The following is a 24,149-nucleotide window of genomic DNA, read 5'->3' as shown; positions in this document are numbered from 1 at the left end:
TATTAAAGTAGGCACCAGAAACTGCTGCTTTTGGCAGTCTCCGGAGAATGCCGACGTGGAATACTTAGTTCTTGTGATGTATTTTCTACCCCTGGTAGAGACCCTCGCGGTTGTCGTCGTCGTCGTCGGCGCCGCCGCCGCTTTGGTAATAGAGGCAACTCGCCATTGTATGACATAGGGTGAGGCACCTTCTGCAAGCGACTGAGATGGCAGTAAGCAATTGAAGCTGATTTGCAACCTCTTGTTTGATCAGCGTCACAAGGGCTTGAATGTAACTTGCGATGGGACACAGCAAGAAGTAGCGTCGCCTTTTTAGTACTGAAATTGGAGATGGAGAATTGCGTCAAAGATGGGAAATTCATTCCGGCAAGCGTACAAATGGCGACAATGAGGTGTGTGTGGGGAAGCATATTGCGCCAGTGACCGTGTGGCCTAATGGATAAGGCGTCGGACTTCGGATCCGAAGATTGCAGGTTCGAATCCTGTCACGGTCGAGTTTTTCCAGTTCTGCAAAAGATGCATGCTGTTTTACTGAGTTGTTTGAATACTACAAATCTAGTTGAAAGTTGCTGCTGTCCGCTTCCTGGCTGCAAACCGGCGTCTACATGAAGCTCAAGCAAGACAAAGGGGTTGTGTAGCGAAATTTTCGGCACAGTGCCGATCAGGAGAGATTTTTGGAACTACTGCGTCTGACTCAGGACCCAAGAGCTGCGCCACAGGCGTCTGCGCACAGTCGAGCATGTGTGTTGAATAATGGTGCTGATAGCCACGTATCATTTCAAGTAGATTTGATGCCTTTCGGAAAATTTATTTCATTGAATAGGAATTGTAGCTCATTTGTGGCAGCAGGAAATAAGCTGTAGTCAAAAGGATCTTCCATAGATGGTCGCAGGTCGCATAAATACTGTATGGCTCGTGACGCGTTGTGTGGAGCCCGGCTAGCTCAGTCGGTAGAGCATGAGACTCTTAATCTCAGGGTCGTGGGTTCGAGCCCCACGCTGGGCGGCGCAAAATTTTGTGTCTACGCGGATGCAACCTGCGCCCCTCTCGTGAGCCTTGAGTAATGAACGTAACGGGTTACGACGATGCCTAGCTTCGTATGAATATCAGAGGAATGGTTTTTGAAGCTGAAAGTAGCTCTGAAATGAAATAAAAGTGTTGTTTTGGAATTTTAGGCGTACATCGATATCGTGTGAGATGTGTAGGAAAGCAGCAGCTGTGCTAACTAAATACAAATAATGGTCGCTAATGCGGTGCGTTTCCAGCTGAAGGGCTCCGATTGACTGGTCCATAAGATTGAAGTACCCGAAATGCGCACTAGGCGGCGCCTTCTTAGCTCAGTGGCAGAGCGCTGGTCTAGTAAACCAGAGGTCGTGAGTTCGATCCTCACAGGAGGCAAAAGAATTTTGTAACAGCCCCTTCTAACGTAGATCTTTCGAAAAAAGCGGTCAAGGATATAAAAAAATTATGAACGGGTTCGGTATTTAAGAAATGCTCTCGCAAATGAATAGTGCGAATGGTGCTATTAAAGTAGGCACCAGAAACTGCTGCTTTTGGCAGTCTCCGGAGAATGCCGACGTGGAATACTTAGTTCTTGTGATGTATTTTCTACCCCTGGTAGAGACCCTCGCGGTTGTCGTCGTCGTCGGCGCCGCCGCCGCTTTGGTAATAGAGGCAACTCGCCATTGTATGACATAGGGTGAGGCACCTTCTGCAAGCGACTGAGATGGCAGTAAGCAATTGAAGCTGATTTGCAACCTCTTGTTTGATCAGCGTCACAAGGGCTTGAATGTAACTTGCGATGGGACACAGCAAGAAGTAGCGTCGCCTTTTTAGTACTGAAATTGGAGATGGAGAATTGCGTCAAAGATGGGAAATTCATTCCGGCAAGCGTACAAATGGCGACAATGAGGTGTGTGTGGGGAAGCATATTGCGCCAGTGACCGTGTGGCCTAATGGATAAGGCGTCGGACTTCGGATCCGAAGATTGCAGGTTCGAATCCTGTCACGGTCGAGTTTTTCCAGTTCTGCAAAAGATGCATGCTGTTTTACTGAGTTGTTTGAATACTACAAATCTAGTTGAAAGTTGCTGCTGTCCGCTTCCTGGCTGCAAACCGGCGTCTACATGAAGCTCAAGCAAGACAAAGGGGTTGTGTAGCGAAATTTTCGGCACAGTGCCGATCAGGAGAGATTTTTGGAACTACTGCGTCTGACTCAGGACCCAAGAGCTGCGCCACAGGCGTCTGCGCACAGTCGAGCATGTGTGTTGAATAATGGTGCTGATAGCCACGTATCATTTCAAGTAGATTTGATGCCTTTCGGAAAATTTATTTCATTGAATAGGAATTGTAGCTCATTTGTGGCAGCAGGAAATAAGCTGTAGTCAAAAGGATCTTCCATAGATGGTCGCAGGTCGCATAAATAATGTATGGCTCGTGACGCGTTGTGTGGAGCCCGGCTAGCTCAGTCGGTAGAGCATGAGACTCTTAATCTCAGGGTCGTGGGTTCGAGCCCCACGCTGGGCGGCGCAAAATTTTGTGTCTACGCGGATGCAACCTGCGCCCCTCTCGTGAGCCTTGCGTAATGAACGTAACGGGTTACGACGATGCCTAGCTTCGTATGAATATCAGAGGAATGGTTTTTGAAGCTGAAAGTAGCTCTGAAATGAAATAAAAGTGTTGTTTTGGAATTTTAGGCGTACATCGATATCGTGTGAGATGTGTAGGAAAGCAGCAGCTGTGCTAACTAAATACAAATAATGGTCGCTAATGCGGTGCGTTTCCAGCTGAAGGGCTCCGATTGACTGGTCCATAAGATTGAAGTACCCGAAATGCGCACTAGGCGGCGCCTTCTTAGCTCAGTGGCAGAGCGCTGGTCTAGTAAACCAGAGGTCGTGAGTTCGATCCTCACAGGAGGCAAAAGAATTTTGTAACAGCCCCTTCTAACGTAGATCTTTCGAAAAAAGCGGTCAAGGATATAAAAAAATTATGAACGGGTTCGGTATTTAAGAAATGCTCTCGCAAATGAATAGTGCGAATGGTGCTATTAAAGTAGGCACCAGAAACTGCTGCTTTTGGCAGTCTCCGGAGAATGCCGACGTGGAATACTTAGTTCTTGTGATGTATTTTCTACCCCTGGTAGAGACCCTCGCGGTTGTCGTCGTCGTCGGCGCCGCCGCCGCTTTGGTAATAGAGGCAACTCGCCATTGTATGACATAGGGTGAGGCACCTTCTGCAAGCGACTGAGATGGCAGTAAGCAATTGAAGCTGATTTGCAACCTCTTGTTTGATCAGCGTCACAAGGGCTTGAATGTAACTTGCGATGGGACACAGCAAGAAGTAGCGTCGCCTTTTTAGTACTGAAATTGGAGATGGAGAATTGCGTCAAAGATGGGAAATTCATTCCGGCAAGCGTACAAATGGCGACAATGAGGTGTGTGTGGGGAAGCATATTGCGCCAGTGACCGTGTGGCCTAATGGATAAGGCGTCGGACTTCGGATCCGAAGATTGCAGGTTCGAATCCTGTCACGGTCGAGTTTTTCCAGTTCTGCAAAAGATGCATGCTGTTTTACTGAGTTGTTTGAATACTACAAATCTAGTTGAAAGTTGCTGCTGTCCGCTTCCTGGCTGCAAACCGGCGTCTACATGAAGCTCAAGCAAGACAAAGGGGTTGTGTAGCGAAATTTTCGGCACAGTGCCGATCAGGAGAGATTTTTGGAACTACTGCGTCTGACTCAGGACCCAAGAGCTGCGCCACAGGCGTCTGCGCACAGTCGAGCATGTGTGTTGAATAATGGTGCTGATAGCCACGTATCATTTCAAGTAGATTTGATGCCTTTCGGAAAATTTATTTCATTGAATAGGAATTGTAGCTCATTTGTGGCAGCAGGAAATAAGCTGTAGTCAAAAGGATCTTCCAGAGATGGTCGCAGGTCGCATAAATAATGTATGGCTCGTGACGCGTTGTGTGGAGCCCGGCTAGCTCAGTCGGTAGAGCATGAGACTCTTAATCTCAGGGTCGTGGGTTCGAGCCCCACGCTGGGCGGCGCAAAATTTTGTGTCTACGCGGATGCAACCTGCGCCCCTCTCGTGAGCCTTGCGTAATGAACGTAACGGGTTACGACGATGCCTAGCTTCGTATGAATATCAGAGGAATGGTTTTTGAAGCTGAAAGTAGCTCTGAAATGAAATAAAAGTGTTGTTTTGGAATTTTAGGCGTACATCGATATCGTGTGAGATGTGTAGGAAAGCAGCAGCTGTGCTAACTAAATACAAATAATGGTCGCTAATGCGGTGCGTTTCCAGCTGAAGGGCTCCGATTGACTGGTCCATAAGATTGAAGTACCCGAAATGCGCACTAGGCGGCGCCTTCTTAGCTCAGTGGCAGAGCGCTGGTCTAGTAAACCAGAGGTCGTGAGTTCGATCCTCACAGGAGGCAAAAGAATTTTGTAACAGCCCCTTCTAACGTAGATCTTTCGAAAAAAGCGGTCAAGGATATAAAAAATTATGAATGGGTTCGGTATTTAAGAAATGCTCTCGCAAATGAATAGTGCGAATGGTGCTATTAAAGTAGGCACCAGAAACTGCTGCTTTTGGCAGTCTCCGGAGAATGCCGACGTGGAATACTTAGTTCTTGTGATGTATTTTCTACCCCTGGTAGAGACCCTCGCGGTTGTCGTCGTCGTCGGCGCCGCCGCCGCTTTGGTAATAGAGGCAACTCGCCATTGTATGACATAGGGTGAGGCACCTTCTGCAAGCGACTGAGATGGCAGTAAGCAATTGAAGCTGATTTGCAACCTCTTGTTTGATCAGCGTCACAAGGGCTTGAATGTAACTTGCGATGGGACACAGCAAGAAGTAGCGTCGCCTTTTTAGTACTGAAATTGGAGATGGAGAATTGCGTCAAAGATGGGAAATTCATTCCGGCAAGCGTACAAATGGCGACAATGAGGTGTGTGTGGGGAAGCATATTGCGCCAGTGACCGTGTGGCCTAATGGATAAGGCGTCGGACTTCGGATCCGAAGATTGCAGGTTCGAATCCTGTCACGGTCGAGTTTTTCCAGACAGTTCCGCTTGCGACGCCGTGCAGGTCGCACGTGTTGTGCCTTCGCTCCGCAATAGCGTGTGCAAGCCGTGACTACTTTCTTTGTTTACGTTGTTTGCTAGATTTGCTGTATTGTGCTTCCGTCAGTTCACTTTTAGTGTTTTGTGACGTTTTGTGTTAGCGGTCTCGACCGTTTAATAAGTGGATATGTCGTCCAGGTTGTTTCCAAGGAAATGTACTCTGTGTTTCGAATTTGACAAGTCTACACGTCATGTTCAACCGAGTTCCATGGAAGTTCACGATTTCATAGTGGATGTCATTGGTATTACGTCTGACCAGGTTCATACTGCCTATTACGACACAGATCTCTACTGTTTCTTCGTCAAGTTGTTAAACCCTGTGTTACTGGAGAGGATTCTGTTAAAACATGGTAGCAGAGCTGAGTTCCGTCATCGTGACGCCTCGGTGAGTACTGTTCTCATATCCAATGCTGATGTCGAATACAAAAATGTCCGTGTGTACAACCTGCCGCCGGAAGTTGAAAACTGTTATTTACGTGAGATTTTGACGAAGTATGGGGAGGTCAAGCAAATCCGTAACGAACGTTGGTCTAGTCAACATCGGTTACAGTGTTTTAGTGGCGTCCGGTCAGTCGAAATGCACGTCAAGCAAGATATCCCCTCCCATCTTATTGTTTGTGGGTATAAAGTTCATGTCACGTACAGTGGGCAACCAGGCACATGCTTTATTTGTAATGAAACTGGCCACTTGCGTACGAACTGCCCTAAACGTGTATTTGTTCTCAAAAGTACTTTGGAACAGCGTAAAAAGTTGACATTGGCCGATCTTGTTAGGGAGGCACCAATCACGGACATCGAACGCCCTCGTGATAGTGAAATATTGCCCCCGGAGCCTGGTTTGCCTGTTGCCGACTTTCCACCCTTTCCTTCAAAACCGGTTACAGATACGCCTGCCTCCAAATCTGACGTGCAGCTGCTGAGCCACAAACGGCGACGAACGTGTGATGATGATAGTCCGGACGAGGCTCTCCAGGAATTAGAACTCGACGTCCCAAAAGAGATGCCGGTTACGGTTACTGACTCAAGTTTTTGTGAACCGTCGCACGCAGCTGTCGACGCTGCGGCTATTGACGTCATTCCGAGTGACGTACAGGCCGCTTTGGCACCACAACAGCCGAGCACATCGCCTGAAGTCGCGACGTCACCACAGGCCGACTCACAACAAGCGCGTGCATCCGATAAGCATAACGAGGAAGGCAGTACTTGTGTACAAACTGAAGGAAGTCAAAGTCCGTCTACAAACAAACACGAAGTTCGTGCTAGTGACAACAAACAAACTTGTCCCCCTTCTGAGTCAGTTCTTTCTGCAGATCAGATGGCTGAGGCGTCACATCACGTTATGGATTGCGAAGTCACTCAGGACCCTCCCACACCTCCGTCTGCCGATGTGTTCCCTAGCAGAGCACGTAGTAGGACCAAAGTTCAACCGAACGTGAACGCAGTACGGAAGAAAAACAAACCCAACGACACACAAGTGACTGTTCGTGATCCTCCCGACAATGCAGCCCATTCCGAAGTTTCTCTGACATTGTAATGCGACCAGTGTTGTTTAGTGACCCTTTACGTACCTCACTGTAATAATGGCACAAGCGTACAAATTCGTCTCCCTGAACATAAATAAGATTCGATCTGATCTCAAAATTGCGGCCCTACAGCAGTTTCTATACGAATCTGACGCTGATATTGTGTTGTTGCAGGAAGTTACTGTTTTAAATCTCTTCATCTCTGGTTTTAAAGCCATATCAAACGTTGCTCCTGAGGAAAGTACAGGTACCGCACTTTTATTACGGGAAGGTATTCCAGTTGGGGAGATCGAGTTTTTAGATTCCGGTCGAGGAGTGAGCTGTAAAATTTTTGATGTAACCCTTGTTAATTTATATGCCCCATCAGGCAACAGCAACAAATTCGAACGGTCCCGTTTTTATAAGGAGGATGTTACGTATCTGTTGAGGAGAAGTCCTCAAAACCTGATAATAGGAGGTGACTTCAACTGTGTTCTACGTGAAAACGATCAGTCCCCTAATTTTAACTACTGTAAAGAACTGCACGAGCTCGTTAAGAATATTAAGCTGAAAGATGCTTGGGAACTTAAGTATCCTACTTTAGTTAAATTCACTTTTTTCACCGTTACTTCATGCAGCCGTCTGGATAGGATTTATCTATCGGACTGTATCAGTGACAGACTCCTAGCGGTTGACGTAATCCCGGCTAGTTTTACCGACCATTGCGCTTTTACGGCAACGGTTCACTTAAATCGACAGCCTACCAAATTATTTCGTTCCCCGTGGATGTTAAACATATCGCATCTGGCGGACGCTGAGTTATTTGACGTTATCAGGCATGTGTGGGAAACTTGTTTGCGTTCCATCACTTTTTATCCGACTAAAGCGATGTGGTGGACCACTGTTGCCAAACCAAAGCTTCGAAAAAGTCTCATTTATTATAGTGCTCAGAAAGCACGCGCCTTCAAGAGGACCTTTGAGTTTTACTACACTGTGCTGCGACAACTGTATGATTCATCCACTGCGACCAATACTAACTTTCCGTCAATTGAACGTGTCAAGGCTAAACTTGTCAGCTTGAAGCGTCAACAATTGGAAGGTCTGAAAGTTAAATCCAAACCTAAATCTGTTTTAGCCGACGAAATGACATCTATGTACCATTTATTCAAGCATTTATCACGCCGCCGCCGGGCTTTCATTGATGTTTTGGAAAGAGATAATGGGGAATTACTCTCTACACAAGCGGCAATTATTAGTGAAATTCACCAACATTTCCAACGACTGTATTCCAGTGAAATTGTCAATGAACCTGCTGTCAGTGCAGTGGTCAATGTTTTTGATAGGGCGATTACTCCTGCTGACAATGTCGATTTTTTATCGGATTTCACTCCCGAGGAAGTTTTAGCCTTGATCTCTGAGTCGCCTTCCTTTAAATCGCCTGGTCCTGATGGTTTGCCCAAGGAATTTTATATCAAATTCTGGAATGTCCTTGGTGGTACTTTTACTGAAATTGTTAATGAAGTCATGAGTGGTGGTCCTCTTCCTGCCGAGTTCAAGGTGGGTAGAATTGTTTTAGTCCCGAAGAGAACTGGTCACAAGCGAGTTGATAATCTCCGTCCACTCACATTGTTGAACTTTGATTATAAAACGATTGCCCGAGCGATTAATAGCAGACTGACCCCCATCCTTGGGAAAGTTATTCATTCACACCAGTCTTGCCTTCCAGGGAGATCCATTATGACTCCGGTTGCGGAGTACAGAGACGTTATTTCAGTAGCGGCCGTAACCAACATCAAATGTGCTTTCCTTTTTCTTGACTTTTGCAAAGCTTTTGACCGCGTTAGTCATCACTATTTAGAACGCATCCTGCAACGAATTGGACTCGAAGAACGAGCTGTGGCAGTCATTCGGCATATGATAACAGGCATTACTGCTAGGATCACCGTTAACGGTCAGCTGACACAAGCTGTTGGTATACGACGAGGTGTACCGCAAGGCAGTCCGTTGTCGATGTCGCTCTTTGTTTTGTCGCTCGAGCCATTTCTGAAGAGATTGTGTATCACATTAACTGGCCTTTCTGTCTTAGGGAGCAATCTTACTGTGAGGGCTTACGCCGATGATGTTGCTGTTATCCTACGTCATGAGTCTGAAGTGGCCCAATTGCGGGCTGAGATTGATACTTACAGCACTGCGTCTGGAGCGAAACTCAGTGAGGGTAAATGTAAGGTTCTAAGCTTACGGGGCTTCGAATCTCTTGCTATACCGTGGGCACAGATCGTCGAACAACATGTTGCTCTGGGAATCATCATCGATAGGTGTCCTTTACGTATGGCAGCTAAAAACTGGAAACTTACTGCCAATCGAATACAGGGAGCTATAGTGGAAAACACCTGGCGATCGACAAATATCCTCCAGAAGATCAGGATTTTGAATACATACATACTCTGTAAAGCTTATTATGTCGCTCAGGTGTTCCCTCTTCCCAAAATGCAAGCCCATAAGATCATGCGTTTGTCCAGCAGGTTTGTGTGGCTCGGTCATATTTTTAAGTTAACCTATACCACACTGTCTAAGTCAGTGCAAGCTGGGGGCCTGCAACTCAATGATATCCGTCGAAAGGCGACAGCACTCTATATAAAACGAACAACTGTGATAATTACCACGATGCCCCATACTATCACATCGAAGCTGTTTCGCATTGTTCGCCCTAAATGTATGAAACCGCCAATTGACATCGGGAAACTAAACTTTCAATTGCAACATGTCGGTGTTTATTACCTCGAAATGAGTTACTTAGGTGACAGTGTTTCCACAAGTTCTTGTCTCACGACAGTGTTCTTAATTGCTCAGTGGCAAAAGTACGAAGCTCCAAATACTATTGAAATGCACTACCCAAGAATCGTCTGGACGGCAGTGTGGACCAATATTACTCTCAAAATTCATTCTTCCGATGTGCTTTCCGCCTGGTATAAAGTTGTCCACAATCTTATTCCAACCAACGAAAAACTCAACCGCATTGGCTTAAGTGCTACTGACAACTGCCTCAAATGTGGATTCGTAGATACTCTGAGGCACAGGTTTACTTGCTGTGGACATCAGTTCAACTGGCATTGGGTGCGGAAACGATTGGCGCTGCTCACACGTAGCACTGAAAGTCTTTATACAACCGATATCCTCCTGTGGCCTGATACACGGTTTTACCCCAAAACGAAAAACAATACTGTTATGTGGATGCTGGGACATTTTGTCAATTACGTCATAACGCAACACGGAGAAGACAATATTACTGCCTTTACTGCTTATATGGCAACGGCATATTGGCGAAGAAACCAGTTCCCACACATTAAGAGGGATTTTGGCAATATGTTAACAATCCTGTTTGAGAAACAGGGAATTGGGTGATTCTAAAGTAAATCCGCGATTCCTGTCACCATTTCCATGGTGAAGTTCCCAGGTACAAGACAACAGTGAATCCTATTTTCGTTATCATTTCGCCTATGGCGCTTGAAGAACCTGAAGTTTTCTTTTCTTTCTTATTCCTCATTATTTGTTTTTTGAGGGAAGAGACATCTCTTTCTTTTTTTTTTTGTCCTCTCTTCTTGGTTTTGAGAAAGATTTCTAATTTTCGTTGGCACTTATATTCCAAAAAGAAGAAGCAATGAGCTCCTTGTAATCACGAAGAAATTGAATTCCTTTTGTGTACTGTTGTACGATGCCAGTGAATCTGGAGACTTTGATTTCATTTGATTATAGCTGAAGAAGCTCGCCAAGGAAGGCATTCATGGAGAGCGCAAGGAGGGCTGTAAGGGGAGAAGGGAGAAAAAAAAAAAAAAAAAAAGAAAAAAAAAAAAAAAAAAAAAAAAAAGCGGTCTAAGGCGCTGGTTTAAGGCACCAAAAAAAAAAAAAAAAAAAAAAAATAAAAAAAAAAAAAATGGATAAGGCGTCGGACTTCGGATCCGAAGATTGCAGGTTCGAATCCTGTCACGGTCGAGTTTTTCCAGTTCTGCAAAAGATGCATGCTGTTTTACTGAGTTGTTTGAGTACTACAAATCTAGTTGAAAGTTGCTGCTGTCCGCTTCCTGGCTGCAAACCGGCGTCTACATGAAGCTCAAGCAAGACAAAGGGGTTGTGTAGCGAAATTTTCGGCACAGTGCCGATCAGGAGAGATTTTTGGAACTACTGCGTCTGACTCAGGACCCAAGAGCTGCGCCACAGGCGTCTGCGCACAGTCGAGCATGTGTGTTGAATAATGGTGCTGATAGCCACGTATCATTTCAAGTAGATTTGATGCCTTTCGGAAAATTTATTTCATTGAATAGGAATTGTAGCTCATTTGTGGCAGCAGGAAATAAGCTGTAGTCAAAAGGATCTTCCATAGATGGTCGCAGGTCGCATAAATACTGTATGGCTCGTGACGCGTTGTGTGGAGCCCGGCTAGCTCAGTCGGTAGAGCATGAGACTCTTAATCTCAGGGTCGTGGGTTCGAGCCCCACGCTGGGCGGCGCAAAATTTTGTGTCTACGCGGATGCAACCTGCGCCCCTCTCGTGAGCCTTGCGTAATGAACGTAACGGGTTACGACGATGCCTAGCTTCGTATGAATATCAGAGGAATGGTTTTTGAAGCTGAAAGTAGCTCTGAAATGAAATGAAAGTGTTGTTTTGGAATTTTAGGCGTACATCGATATCGTGTGAGATGTGTAGGAAAGCAGCAGCTGTGCTAACTAAATACAAATAATGGTCGCTAATGCGGTGCGTTTCCAGCTGAAGGGCTCCGATTGACTGGTCCATAAGATTGAAGTACCTGAAATGCGCACTAAGCGGCGCCTTCTTAGCTCAGTGGCAGAGCGCTGGTCTAGTAAACCAGAGGTCGTGAGTTCGATCCTCACAGGAGGCAGAAGAATTTTGTAACAGCCCCTTCTAACGTAGATCTTTCGAAAAAAGCGGTCAAGGATATAAAAAAATTATGAACGGGTTCGGTATTTAAGAAATGCTCTCGCAAATGAATAGTGCGAATGGTGCTATTAAAGTAGGCACCAGAAACTGCTGCTTTTGGCAGTCTCCGGAGAATGCCGACGTGGAATACTTAGTTCTTGTGATGTATTTTCTACCCCTGGTAGAGACCCTCGCGGTTGTCGTCGTCGTCGGCGCCGCCGCCGCTTTGGTAATAGAGGCAACTCGCCATTGTATGACATAGGGTGAGGCACCTTCTGCAAGCGACTGAGATGGCAGTAAGCAATTGAAGCTGATTTGCAACCTCTTGTTTGATCAGCGTCACAAGGGCTTGAATGTAACTTGCGATGGGACACAGCAAGAAGTAGCGTCGCCTTTTTAGTACTGAAATTGGAGATGGAGAATTGCGTCAAAGATGGGAAATTCATTCCGGCAAGCGTACAAATGGCGACAATGAGGTGTGTGTGGGGAAGCATATTGCGCCAGTGACCGTGTGGCCTAATGGATAAGGCGTCGGACTTCGGATCCGAAGATTGCAGGTTCGAATCCTGTCACGGTCGAGTTTTTCCAGTTCTGCAAAAGATGCATGCTGTTTTACTGAGTTGTTTGAATACTACAAATCTAGTTGAAAGTTGCTGCTGTCCGCTTCCTGGCTGCAAACCGGCGTCTACATGAAGCTCAAGCAAGACAAAGGGGTTGTGTAGCGAAATTTTCGGCACAGTGCCGATCAGGAGAGATTTTTGGAACTACTGCGTCTGACTCAGGACCCAAGAGCTGCGCCACAGGCGTCTGCGCACAGTCGAGCATGTGTGTTGAATAATGGTGCTGATAGCCACGTATCATTTCAAGTAGATTTGATGCCTTTCGGAAAATTTATTTCATTGAATAGGAATTGTAGCTCATTTGTGGCAGCAGGAAATAAGCTGTAGTCAAAAGGATCTTCCATAGATGGTCGCAGGTCGCATAAATACTGTATGGCTCGTGACGCGTTGTGTGGAGCCCGGCTAGCTCAGTCGGTAGAGCATGAGACTCTTAATCTCAGGGTCGTGGGTTCGAGCCCCACGCTGGGCGGCGCAAAATTTTGTGTCTACGCGGATGCAACCTGCGCCCCTCTCGTGAGCCTTGCGTAATGAACGTAACGGGTTACGACGATGCCTAGCTTCGTATGAATATCAGAGGAATGGTTTTTGAAGCTGAAAGTAGCTCTGAAATGAAATAAAAGTGTTGTTTTGGAATTTTAGGCGTACATCGATATCGTGTGAGATGTGTAGGAAAGCAGCAGCTGTGCTAACTAAATACAAATAATGGTCGCTAATGCGGTGCGTTTCCAGCTGAAGGGCTCCGATTGACTGGTCCATAAGATTGAAGTACCCGAAATGCGCACTAAGCGGCGCCTTCTTAGCTCAGTGGCAGAGCGCTGGTCTAGTAAACCAGAGGTCGTGAGTTCGATCCTCACAGGAGGCAAAAGAATTTTGTAACAGCCCCTTCTAACGTAGATCTTTCGAAAAAAGCGGTCAAGGATATAAAAAAATTATGAACGGGTTCGGTATTTAAGAAATGCTCTCGCAAATGAATAGTGCGAATGGTGCTATTAAAGTAGGCACCAGAAACTGCTGCTTTTGGCAGTCTCCGGAGAATGCCGACGTGGAATACTTAGTTCTTGTGATGTATTTTCTACCCCTGGTAGAGACCCTCGCGGTTGTCGTCGTCGTCGGCGCCGCCGCCGCTTTGGTAATAGAGGCAACTCGCCATTGTATGACATAGGGTGAGGCACCTTCTGCAAGCGACTGAGATGGCAGTAAGCAATTGAAGCTGATTTGCAACCTCTTGTTTGATCAGCGTCACAAGGGCTTGAATGTAACTTGCGATGGGACACAGCAAGAAGTAGCGTCGCCTTTTTAGTACTGAAATTGGAGATGGAGAATTGCGTCAAAGATGGGAAATTCATTCCGGCAAGCGTACAAATGGCGACAATGAGGTGTGTGTGGGGAAGCATATTGCGCCAGTGACCGTGTGGCCTAATGGATAAGGCGTCGGACTTCGGATCCGAAGATTGCAGGTTCGAATCCTGTCACGGTCGAGTTTTTCCAGTTCTGCAAAAGATGCATGCTGTTTTACTGAGTTGTTTGAATACTACAAATCTAGTTGAAAGTTGCTGCTGTCCGCTTCCTGGCTGCAAACCGGCGTCTACATGAAGCTCAAGCAAGACAAAGGGGTTGTGTAGCGAAATTTTCGGCACAGTGCCGATCAGGAGAGATTTTTGGAACTACTGCGTCTGACTCAGGACCCAAGAGCTGCGCCACAGGCGTCTGCGTACAGTCGAGCATGTGTGTTGAATAATGGTGCTGATAGCCACGTATCATTTCAAGTAGATTTGATGCCTTTCGGAAAATTTATTTCATTGAATAGGAATTGTAGCTCATTTGTGGCAGCAGGAAATAAGCTGTAGTCAAAAGGATCTTCCATAGATGGTCGCAGGTCGCATAAATACTGTATGGCTCGTGACGCGTTGTGTGGAGCCCGGCTAGCTCAGTCGGTAGAGCATGAGACTTTTAATCTCAGGGTCGTGGGTTCGAGCCCCACGCTGGGCGGCGCAAAATTTTGTGTCTACGCGGATGCAACCTGCGCCCCTCTCGTGAGCCTTGCGTAATGAACGTAACGGGTTACGACGATGCCTAGCTTCGTATGAATATCAGAGGAATGGTTTTTGAAGCTGAAAGTAGCTCTGAAATGAAATAAAAGTGTTGTTTTGGAATTTTAGGCGTACATCGATATCGTGTGAGATGTGTAGGAAAGCAGCAGCTGTGCTAACTAAATACAAATAATGGTCGCTAATGCGGTGCGTTTCCAGCTGAAGGGCTCCGATTGACTGGTCCATAAGATTGAAGTACCCGAAATGTGCACTAGGCGGCGCCTCCTTAGCTCAGTGGCGGAGCGCTGGTAGTCAGCCGGCGGACGCGGTCGAGGTCGGACGTGCTGTGGTGCGCGCCGCGCCGTCGCTGTTTACGTGTGGTGAGTCGCTGCGCTTGCTTCAGTGTCTACCAGTGTTTTGGTGTGATCTGCAAATGAACTCGATTTCGTGATGTCTCAACCGAGTAGGAAAGACACACTGAAGTTTACTTTTGACAGAAATTTTGTCCGACCTAAATCTTTTGAAGTTGAGCAATGGTTAGAAGATGAAGTAAAGATAGGACTTGAGGACATAATCGGGATACATCTTTCGATTGTCAGTAGCACCGTTTTCGTTAAATTAGCTCGATCAGAGATGTGTGAGAAAATCGTTGACTCTTGTGGTGGTATCCTAAAGTTTAAACATAGTGATGGAAATGTGGGAGAAGTTGCTGTTTCGCATGCCGGCCTAGGAATACGGACTGTTAGAATTTTTGAACTTCCTTTTGAAATAACCAGTGAACAGATCAACGCAGTGCTCTGTCCATACGGTAAAATCATAAGCAATATTGCGGAACGTTGGTCTAGCGCACATAAGTTCCCGGTTCTTAATGGGGTGCGGCAATTGAAAATCGAGCTGCAGAAGCACATCCCGTCTTATGTACACGTATGCGGGTATCGTGCGATAGTCATGTACGATGATCAGCCTCGAACGTGTGCCGCATGCAACTCGACGGGTCACGTGCGTGCCGAATGCATGCAGAGGCGAGTGGCGCAGCTGCCTGCCGGCGAGGCTGCCAGGCCCCCCGCGATGACATCACTGCCTGTGACGTACGTCGCCGCAGCGCGTGGGCTTCCGGCTATATCCACGGTCACCGAAGTCAGTGAAAATACTGTAGTGCCTGCGACAGTGACGCGAATGGAGACTGTTGCAACGCCGGAAGAGACCCCACCTAAACCCATAGAAATATCGCCGTCCGTCGTAGTCACAGAAGAACAGGCATCCGACATGCAAACGGCTGCGTCCCCATCGGCCGCTGCTACTCCACGGGGGGAATCTCCAGCAGGTTCCGATCAAGGCCCACAAAATCGTACGTCTCCCAGAAAAACTAAAAAACGGAGAGTTGCCCGCCAGGGTGCAGAACAGATGGCACCGGTTCTGCGCGAAAAGGCTAAACAGATAGGTGAACAACTCAGTGACAAAGCATCTGATAGCACAAACCATGATCATCCCTCAGCCAGCTTACCATCAGTCATTGACAATGTCTCAGATGCTCTACCTCTGAACCCCGAACAGTCAGCTCAACTCCGAGCCGACTGTGATGTCCGCATGGTCAAACTCTACCCTGCTCACGAGTCGGTAACGCCCTCAACACAGCCACCGCCAACTAGTTGGGCAGACGATATAGAATCCACTGCCGACGTCGACAGTATGGATACTTCCGAAGCGGTGACAGCCGTAACTTCAGTCTCCAAAGACGACGATGTTAATGAGATAGCTAACGCCTCGACAGAGTCTACCGCGCAAACAGAACGCACGACTGCTCCCTTCTCAAACGGAGAATATTTTTAACTCTGCCTTTAAAGTGACTGTCAATACATGTTTTTGTTTATCTGGAATTGCTTCCAAAGTGCTTTTACGACGTGACTTGTATTTCCAGCGTTATTGCTGTTTGATATCGGACTGGTTTTAAGTCTTGTTCCTGTTTAGTCCACCACAATTCCGCCACAGGCCTATCGACTTGCTACTCTCAATATTAATAAGATACGCAGCGCTCTTAAACTACAACATTTAAAAGACTTTTTATATGCAGCTGATGTAGACATTTTGTTTGTACAAGAAGTAGCAGAGATCGGACTTGATTGCATACCAGGTTATAATGTCATCACTAATCCTGGGGCCGGTTGCGAATTAGGTACAGCTTTTATTGTGAAGGAAGGTATCATTATTCATGACGTCACGAAACTGCCGAACAGTAGGGGCATTGCGGGCACTTTTTATAACAACAGACTAATTAATGTATATGCCCCATCCGGTTCCAGTAATAGACGTCAAAGAGCAGAATTCTTTAAAGAAGAAATAGTTCCTCTCTTTGGCGTCCGCCACGACAATGTCATCTTCGGAGGCGACTTTAACTGTGTCATCAGTGCAAAGGACCAAACTCCCAATCTTAACAAATCACTTGAACTGGAACGAATTGTACGAGACTTGCGCTTAGTTGACTCTTGGGAGCTCAAGCATGGTGCAGCACCTGGGTTTACCCATATCACGACCCATTCGGCAAGCCGTCTCGATCGCATTTATGTCACACCCACTTTGAGGAATAACATTCTGCAGTCAGAAGTATGGCCAGTGGCGTTCTCAGATCATGCTGCATACATCTGTACTATCACTCTCGACCGACAACGGACGTGTCGATACAGGGGCCTGTGGAAATTAAATGTTTCACATCTACAAAACTCGGCGTGTCAAGAAGCCTTCCTCAATACCTGGCGAGAATGTGAGCACAGATTTGCCTCTTATAATTCGGCCATTGATTGGTGGCTCAGGTGCGCCAAACCTAAAATTAGGTGGTGTTTCATGAACTACGCACGGGAAAAGGGCTTTCGGCTTCAAAGGACGATCAATTTCTATTTTCATTGTCTGCGGGAACTGTATATGCTCGGCACTTCGGCTGTCGAGAATTGTCAACGAATTAAGAAAATCCAGGCCAAAATCCTAACCCTGAGGAGGACGCAGCTAGAAGGCTACAAAGTCAGGTCACGGGTACAGACTACTGTACACCAAGAACTCACCTCAGTCTACCATATGATCCAAGAAAGTAGGAAAGGGTCCCGTAAAATACTGACGGAGTTAATTGCTGAGGATGGCACAACGCTGACTACGCACAACGAGATTAAAGCGGCGGTGCTAAACTACTTCACCACCTTGATGTCTAATAAAGAAGTTAACGTGCAAGCGCAGGATGCTCTTTTGAATAATTTGCGCAACAGAGTCAGTCTCGTGGACGCGGAAAAGCTATTAGACGTGGCAACCGAAGAAGACGTGGAATATGTACTCTGGGCAAGTGCCAAGAATAAATCCCCCGGACCTGACGGAATTCCCGCCGAATTCTATCAAAAATTCTGGAACACCATAAAGGCGAAGATCACTTGCATTTGTAACGAACTTCTAGACCACAACAACGTGATCCCCACCAGCTTCTGTGAAGGCATTGTCGTTCTAATTAAAAAAAACTCAGGCAGAGCAAACGTAAAAAAACTCAGACCGATAACGCTGCTCAACAGCGACTATAAAATCTTTGCGAGACTTTTGGCCCACAGGCTTAAATCTACAATGACCAGTATCATTGGCCCTTACCAGACCAGTGTGGGAAAGGATCGGAAAATTCAACAGACTTTGTGCGACTACCGTGATTTAATCTCCATTGCGGAAGTCTGTAAGCTGAAATGTGCCATCATGTCCTTGGACTTCGACAAAGCCTTTGACAGGGTCAACCACCAGTATCTCTTTCGTACCATGTATGCGATGGGCTTTCCACCTGGGTTCGTCGCAATTATACAACAGATGGTAGCGAATAATTTATCCAGAGTCATCATCAATGGCCAACCTACCCGAGCGATAGAGATAGCCAGTTCCGTCAGGCAGGGCTGCCCAATGTCCATGGCGCTTTTTGCGATTGCCATTGAGCCTTTGTTAGCTACCCTGACGCAAAGTTTACAGGGCGTCGTCATACATGGCTCCCGAGTAGTGTGCAAGGCGTATGCAGACGATGTCGGTTTCCTTGTACTAAATAGAACTGAAGTGGAGACCGCACTACAGCTAGTCAGGCAATATGAGCAAGCGTCGGGTGCACAACTACACTGGACAAAGTCTGGAATATTCAATATTGGCCGCGGCCTAGGATCGAACCCTCACGGACAACTACGTCAGCTGAAGATCTTCAAGTGTCTTGGAATTGATTTTCAGAGTAACATTCGGCACACCATTGCAACCAACTATAGAAAGCTTCTACGGACTGTTCGTGCCAGCATACGAGAACACAGTGTACGAAAACTAAATGAAATTCAGAAAGTAACGGTCGCAAATGCATACCTCACCTCGAAACTCAATTATATCGCTCAAGTTTTACCAATGTCTACACTCACTGCAAAACGAATTATGTCAGCCTTAGGACAGTTTGTCAGCCATCACCACATTTTTAAAGTCCAGTTTGACACCTTAACGCTTGCCACAAAAAATGGTGGCTTAAATCTTGTCGATGTTGGAAAGAAGGCGCAAGCTTTATACATATCAAAAACTTTCCACCAATGGAAACACTCAGCTGATAGTCTCGCTGCTCACCTGCTTACTGAGATAGCTCCCGCCGACCTCAGTCCACCAATCACGGTGCAACATATTCCAAACGGACTTTACCACTTAAAATGGTTTTTACTGGAGTACAGTTATGTACAAACAAGGATCCCCGAACAGGAAATGAAGACAGTGAAACACGTTTACCAGGAACTTCTAAAAGATAAGAAGAAAAATAACATCGAAGAAAAATACAACCTTTTCGACTGGAAGGTAATCTGGGAGAACATCCATTGTCCGTACTTGCCGTCAACAATGAAAGCCACTTGGTATTTCGCAGTTAACAGAAAATTGGCCACTAACTCCAAACTACATAACATACACCTCGCAGAGTCACCTTTGTGCACAACGTGTAATTTAATAGATACTGATGAACACAGGTTTGTGTGCGACAACGTAAAAGATATATGGGAATATATCACGAACAAGTTAGCACTCATCAGTCGAACATCGCCCAGATACATAACCCCTGCTGCCTTTCTGACGCCGGACGATACCCCGTACCCACGGACGAGAAGGAACGCTCTAAACTGGTTAAAAGCCGCTACTGTACATTACTTATTTACAAAAGCAGAAAAGAGTAAAGAAGACTTCTGGGTCTATCTTACAACTCACCACCATATACTAATGAAAACGAAAAACTATAAGGATAACTTCGCCAACTACCTGCTCAAAACTATAACGTAAAAAAAAAAAAAAAAAAAGTGACTGCTAGATCAATTGATTGAATTTCCTGTTAACGAACATTCAGCAGATACTCACTCAAGATAAGACGGACCATCTATCCGGCGAATACTACGTCATGTTGACCGAACCACGAGTTACAAACACCTCTGAAGTAATCGATTGGCAAGATTTCAAGCTTCATTTTGTAAGAAGAAGAAAATTCAGTTTTCTGTTTTCGAGAAATAATTTAGTTCTCTTTCAATTTCGCAGAGTTCCAAACAAAGCTTTTCTATTTTCGAAGCAATGGATTATCACTTTCCTTTACACTTCTTTTACGTTTTCTGTTACCACGAGGCAATGGAGCCGCAATAAATTTCAGTTCCTATTTACTTCCTATGGATGCTTGTATCTGAACGACGCATGTAATCCACAACGTATTCATTTTCCTTAAATGAAAGGCCTTTGATGCCACGCCGACGAAGGCGACTAAATGGCGAGCAGAAGGACGGGCTATAAGGGGTGGATGGAGGTTAAAAAAAAAAAAAAAAAAAAAAAAAAAAAAAAAAAAAAAAAGTCGGTAGAGCATGAGACTCTTAATCTCAGGGTCGTGGGTTCGAGCCCCACGCTGGGCGGCGCAAAATTTTGTGTCTACGCGGATGCAACCTGCGCCCCTCTCGTGAGCCTTGCGTAATGAACGTAACGGGTTACGACGATGCCTAGCTTCGTATGAATATCAGAGGAATGGTTTTTGAAGCTGAAAGTAGCTCTGAAATGAAATAAAAGTGTTGTTTTGGAATTTTAGGCGTACATCGATATCGTGTGAGATGTGTAGGAAAGCAGCAGCTGTGCTAACTAAATACAAATAATGGTCGCTAATGCGGTGCGTTTCCAGCTGAAGGGCTCCGATTGACTGGTCCATAAGATTGAAGTACCCGAAATGCGCACTAGGCGGCGCCTTCTTAGCTCAGTGGCAGAGCGCTGGTCTAGTAAACCAGAGGTCGTGAGTTCGATCCTCACAGGAGGCAAAAGAATTTTGTAACAGCCCCTTCTAACGTAGATCTTTCGAAAAAAGCGGTCAAGGATATAAAAAATTATGAATGGGTTCGGTATTTAAGAAATGCTCTCGCAAATGAATAGTGCGAATGGTGCTATTAAAGTAGGCACCAGAAACTGCTGCTTTTGGCAGTCTCCGGAGAATGCCGACGTGGAATACTTAGTTCTTGTGATGTATTTTCTACCCCTGGTAGAGACCCTCGCGGTTGTCGTCGTCGTCGTCGGCGCCGCCGCCGCTTTGGTAATAGAGGCAACTCGCCATTGTATGACATAGGGTGAGGCACCTTCTGCAAGCGACTGAGATGGCAGTAAGCAATTGAAGCTGATTTGCAACCTCTTGTTTGATCAGCGTCACAAGGGCTTGAATGTAACTTGCGATGGGACACAGCAAGAAGTAGCGTCGCCTTTTTAGTACTGAAATTGGAGATGGAGAATTGCGTCAAAGATGGGAAATTCATTCCGGCAAGCGTACAAATGGCGACAATGAGGTGTGTGTGGGGAAGCATATTGCGCCAGTGACCGTGTGGCCTAACGGAAGGCGGCGCCTCCTTAGCTCAGTGGCAGAGCGCTGGTCTAGTAAACCAGAGGTCGTGAGTTCGATCCTCACAGGAGGCAAATGAATTTTCAGTTCCGCTTTAGACGCCGTGCAGTGTGGACGTGCCTAGTCTTCCGCTCCGCCGTAGCGTTACGTATAGTGGACTATCGTTTTTGTTTACGTGTTGTGTTGCAACTTCTGTGAGTGTTTCTCCGTCGTTGTTTCGTACCTTGTGTTACTTTCTGTCCTTATTTCAGTGTTTTTTGTGTAGCGGTTTCGACCGCATATTTTGAAAATGTCGTCCCAGGTTATTCCTCGTCAGGCTACAGTTAGTTTTGCTTTTGACAAGTCAACCCGCCATGTGCAACCTAGTTCTCTTGAGATTCATGATTGGTTGGTAGATACCTTTGGTGTTCATTCGGATCAGGTGCACACTGCTTATTTTGATACCGAACTGTATGTTTTCTTTGTTAAGTTTATGGACCCACTTCAGGTTGATAAAATTCTTTCTAAATATGGTCATCAAGTTCTCTTTCGGCATCGGGATGATTCTGTAAGTACCGTGCTGCTTTCCAATGCTTCCATCACGTATACCAATGTTCGTGTTTACAACCTTCCACCGGAGGTGGATAATGTCTATCTTAAGGAGGGTCTACAGAAGTATGGTGATGTAAAGAGCATTCGCCTTGAACGCTGGTCAAGCCAACATCGCCTGCAATGTTACAGTGGTATTCGTTCAGTCGAAATGCACGTTAAGCAGAATATTCCATCTCACCTGCAGATCGGTGGATATCGTGTCCATGTAACATATAGTGGTCAGGTTGGCACCTGCTTTTTGTGCAATGAAAGTGGTCACGTGCGTACCGACTGTCCGCGGAGAGTTTTTGTTTTAAAAAATTCTCTCGAACAGCGTCGCAAGTTAACGGTCGCTGACCTCGTTGCAGGTGGTTCTGCTCTTGGTGTAGCACAGTCCAGTGGTAGTAGCGCCCCTCCACAGGTTTTGCGCACCCCTGATACAGAATTTCCTCCTTTGCGTGCTAAATCTGATGTTGTTCCGTCTGTCCCTCAGGTGGGTGTGCCACTTTTGAATAATAAGAGGCGTCGCCCACACGATGGAAATAGTACGGATGAGGATCTCCCTGAGATGCCCCAGTCCGAGCGACCGGCATCCTCCGAGCCACTGTGTACTGTAGCTGCTCCCTGCCCTCCTGAGGTAGCGGTTCCGGTGGCGGCTGCTGGCGCCCCTCCGGCCTCCGACGCAGCTTCTCTCGAGTCGGGTCGTCGGTCGGGCCTGTTGGCGCCGTCTTCCGAACCGACTTCGATGTCACAACAAGTGGAGCCGCGACAACTTCCTGCTTCGCTGCCCCATACCTCTGCCAGCGGAGCTGCTCCGCATCCTTCCAACTCTGCGGCCTCGGACCTTCCTGCTCACGTTTCGCCTCCGTGCAGTCCATGTTTACCGGAAGCTAGTGCAGGTGTTGACCATTCCGTTTTGTCGGATGTTTCCCCCGCGACCCCGGATCCCGCATGTGGACCGGCGCGGGTGGTGTCGGATACAGAACTTGACCCTCCTACGTCACCGGCGGCTGAAGTTTCCTTGCCCGTCAGCCGACGCAAGTTACGCGTTCAGCCGAACGTTAATGCTGTTCGTAAAAAACCGAAACGTAAGGGATCCGCGGAACGGGGTAGCAGTCCCCCTCCCTCGGATGCCTCTGTCACCCCTGCTATGGACTGTGACGCTGGTGCGTCGGTGTAGGTGATTTGTTTTCTCGCTTTTCTCTCTATGGTTCAAGCATACACCTTTCTCACCTTAAATGTTAACCGTATTGAGTCCGACGTTCGCATTGCCTCTTTGCGGCAGTTTATTTACGACGCCTGTGCGGACGTAGTGTTTTTGCAGGAAGTGTTGTTTTCTGATCTCTCTCTACCTGGATTTCAAACTGTTTTTAATGTCGCGCCGGAATATTCAACAGGAACTGCTCTTTTCTTTCGAGAGGGCATTCCTATTACTGACATTGAATTCCTTGACTCTGGCCGTGGGATTGGTTGTCGTCTTTTTGATCTCCGCCTCGTTGTTTTGTATGCCCCCTCTGGTTCGGGTCACACTGTGGCTCGATCGCGCTTTTATAAAGAAGAGCTTATTTATCTTTTGCGCCAGAGTCCTCGGAGTCTCCTGCTCGGAGGCGATTTTAATTGTGTTTTACGCCCTGCAGACCAGTCCCCCAATTTTAATTATTGCCGTGATTTACATGACTTAGTTCGTACGATGCATCTGCGTGATGTTTGGGAACACAAATATCCAACCCTGGTGAAATATACGTTTTTTACCGCGTCCTCATGCAGTAGACTCGACAGATTCTATTTATCTGATTTTTTATGTGATAAAATTCTTTCTGTCGATGTTATTCCTACTAGTTTTTCTGACCATTGTGCTTTTACTGCAACTGTAAATCTTAGTCGCCAACCTGCAACACTTTATCGTTCCCAGTGGATGTTAAATGTTTCCCACCTTGCCGACAGTGCTATGGATGATGTTATAAGTGGCGTGTGGGAGCGATGTCTTCGCTCTGTCCCGCGATACCCCTCCTTGCTGGTTTGGTGGACTGCGTTTGCCAAGCCCAAGATTCGTCAGACTTTGATTTTCTACTGTGCTGCTAGGACGCGTGATTTTAAGAACACGTATGAATATTACTACTCTGTCCTGCGTGAACTATATGACGCGGCGGGTACCTCTCCACTGCGGATCCCTGATGTTCGTCGTATTAAAGCCAAGCTCTTGAGCCTTAAACGACGACAGATGGATGGTCTGCGAGTTAAGTCGAAACCTCACTCTCTTGTTGAAGGTGAACTGACATCCTTGTACCACCTGCTACGGCATCAGACTCGTCGTCGTCGCTCCTTCATCTCTTCTCTTACGGTGGATGATGGGCGACAGCTTAGTGCACAGGAGGAAATGGTTCGTGCTCTTCATCAGTATTACACTAGTCTATATTCTGCCGATGATTCTGGTGAGTCTCTTTCGGATGATGTCTTTGGGGATCTAACTGCGACGATCGCGCCTGACGCGAACGGCGA

General features: G+C 46.6%; 19 non-coding genes across 19 annotated transcripts; all 19 read left to right on the top strand.

Annotated features, from left to right (window-relative positions):
• Nucleotides 1-421: 421 nt before the first annotated feature.
• On the top strand, nt 422-494 carry Trnar-ucg. Its single transcript has one exon. It is a non-coding gene; the product is annotated as a tRNA-Arg (tRNA).
• A 438-nt stretch (nt 495-932) lies between these two features.
• Nucleotides 933-1,005, top strand: Trnak-cuu. The gene has a single exon. It is a non-coding gene; the product is annotated as a tRNA-Lys (tRNA).
• Nucleotides 1,006-1,326: 321 nt separating this feature from the next.
• Nucleotides 1,327-1,398, top strand: Trnat-agu. Its single transcript has one exon. It is a non-coding gene; the product is annotated as a tRNA-Thr (tRNA).
• A 543-nt stretch (nt 1,399-1,941) lies between these two features.
• Nucleotides 1,942-2,014, top strand: Trnar-ucg. Its single transcript has one exon. It is a non-coding gene; the product is annotated as a tRNA-Arg (tRNA).
• A 438-nt stretch (nt 2,015-2,452) lies between these two features.
• Trnak-cuu lies at nt 2,453-2,525 on the top strand. Its single transcript has one exon. It is a non-coding gene; the product is annotated as a tRNA-Lys (tRNA).
• A 321-nt stretch (nt 2,526-2,846) lies between these two features.
• Trnat-agu lies at nt 2,847-2,918 on the top strand. The gene has a single exon. It is a non-coding gene; the product is annotated as a tRNA-Thr (tRNA).
• Nucleotides 2,919-3,461: 543 nt separating this feature from the next.
• Trnar-ucg lies at nt 3,462-3,534 on the top strand. Its single transcript has one exon. It is a non-coding gene; the product is annotated as a tRNA-Arg (tRNA).
• Nucleotides 3,535-3,972: 438 nt separating this feature from the next.
• Trnak-cuu lies at nt 3,973-4,045 on the top strand. Its single transcript has one exon. It is a non-coding gene; the product is annotated as a tRNA-Lys (tRNA).
• Nucleotides 4,046-4,366: 321 nt separating this feature from the next.
• On the top strand, nt 4,367-4,438 carry Trnat-agu. The gene has a single exon. It is a non-coding gene; the product is annotated as a tRNA-Thr (tRNA).
• Nucleotides 4,439-4,980: 542 nt separating this feature from the next.
• On the top strand, nt 4,981-5,053 carry Trnar-ucg. Its single transcript has one exon. It is a non-coding gene; the product is annotated as a tRNA-Arg (tRNA).
• A 6,002-nt stretch (nt 5,054-11,055) lies between these two features.
• Nucleotides 11,056-11,128, top strand: Trnak-cuu. Its single transcript has one exon. It is a non-coding gene; the product is annotated as a tRNA-Lys (tRNA).
• A 321-nt stretch (nt 11,129-11,449) lies between these two features.
• Nucleotides 11,450-11,521, top strand: Trnat-agu. Its single transcript has one exon. It is a non-coding gene; the product is annotated as a tRNA-Thr (tRNA).
• A 543-nt stretch (nt 11,522-12,064) lies between these two features.
• Trnar-ucg lies at nt 12,065-12,137 on the top strand. Its single transcript has one exon. It is a non-coding gene; the product is annotated as a tRNA-Arg (tRNA).
• Nucleotides 12,138-12,575: 438 nt separating this feature from the next.
• On the top strand, nt 12,576-12,648 carry Trnak-cuu. Its single transcript has one exon. It is a non-coding gene; the product is annotated as a tRNA-Lys (tRNA).
• A 321-nt stretch (nt 12,649-12,969) lies between these two features.
• Nucleotides 12,970-13,041, top strand: Trnat-agu. The gene has a single exon. It is a non-coding gene; the product is annotated as a tRNA-Thr (tRNA).
• Nucleotides 13,042-13,584: 543 nt separating this feature from the next.
• Trnar-ucg lies at nt 13,585-13,657 on the top strand. Its single transcript has one exon. It is a non-coding gene; the product is annotated as a tRNA-Arg (tRNA).
• A 438-nt stretch (nt 13,658-14,095) lies between these two features.
• Trnak-uuu lies at nt 14,096-14,168 on the top strand. Its single transcript has one exon. It is a non-coding gene; the product is annotated as a tRNA-Lys (tRNA).
• A 6,271-nt stretch (nt 14,169-20,439) lies between these two features.
• Nucleotides 20,440-20,511, top strand: Trnat-agu. The gene has a single exon. It is a non-coding gene; the product is annotated as a tRNA-Thr (tRNA).
• A 571-nt stretch (nt 20,512-21,082) lies between these two features.
• On the top strand, nt 21,083-21,154 carry Trnat-agu. The gene has a single exon. It is a non-coding gene; the product is annotated as a tRNA-Thr (tRNA).
• Nucleotides 21,155-24,149: the final 2,995 nt, after the last annotated feature.

Source organism: Schistocerca piceifrons, unplaced genomic scaffold (genome assembly GCF_021461385.2).
Source record: "Schistocerca piceifrons isolate TAMUIC-IGC-003096 unplaced genomic scaffold, iqSchPice1.1 HiC_scaffold_1772, whole genome shotgun sequence".
NCBI lineage: Eukaryota > Metazoa > Arthropoda > Insecta > Orthoptera > Acrididae > Schistocerca > Schistocerca piceifrons.
This window is presented reverse-complemented; position numbering and strand designations above follow the sequence as displayed.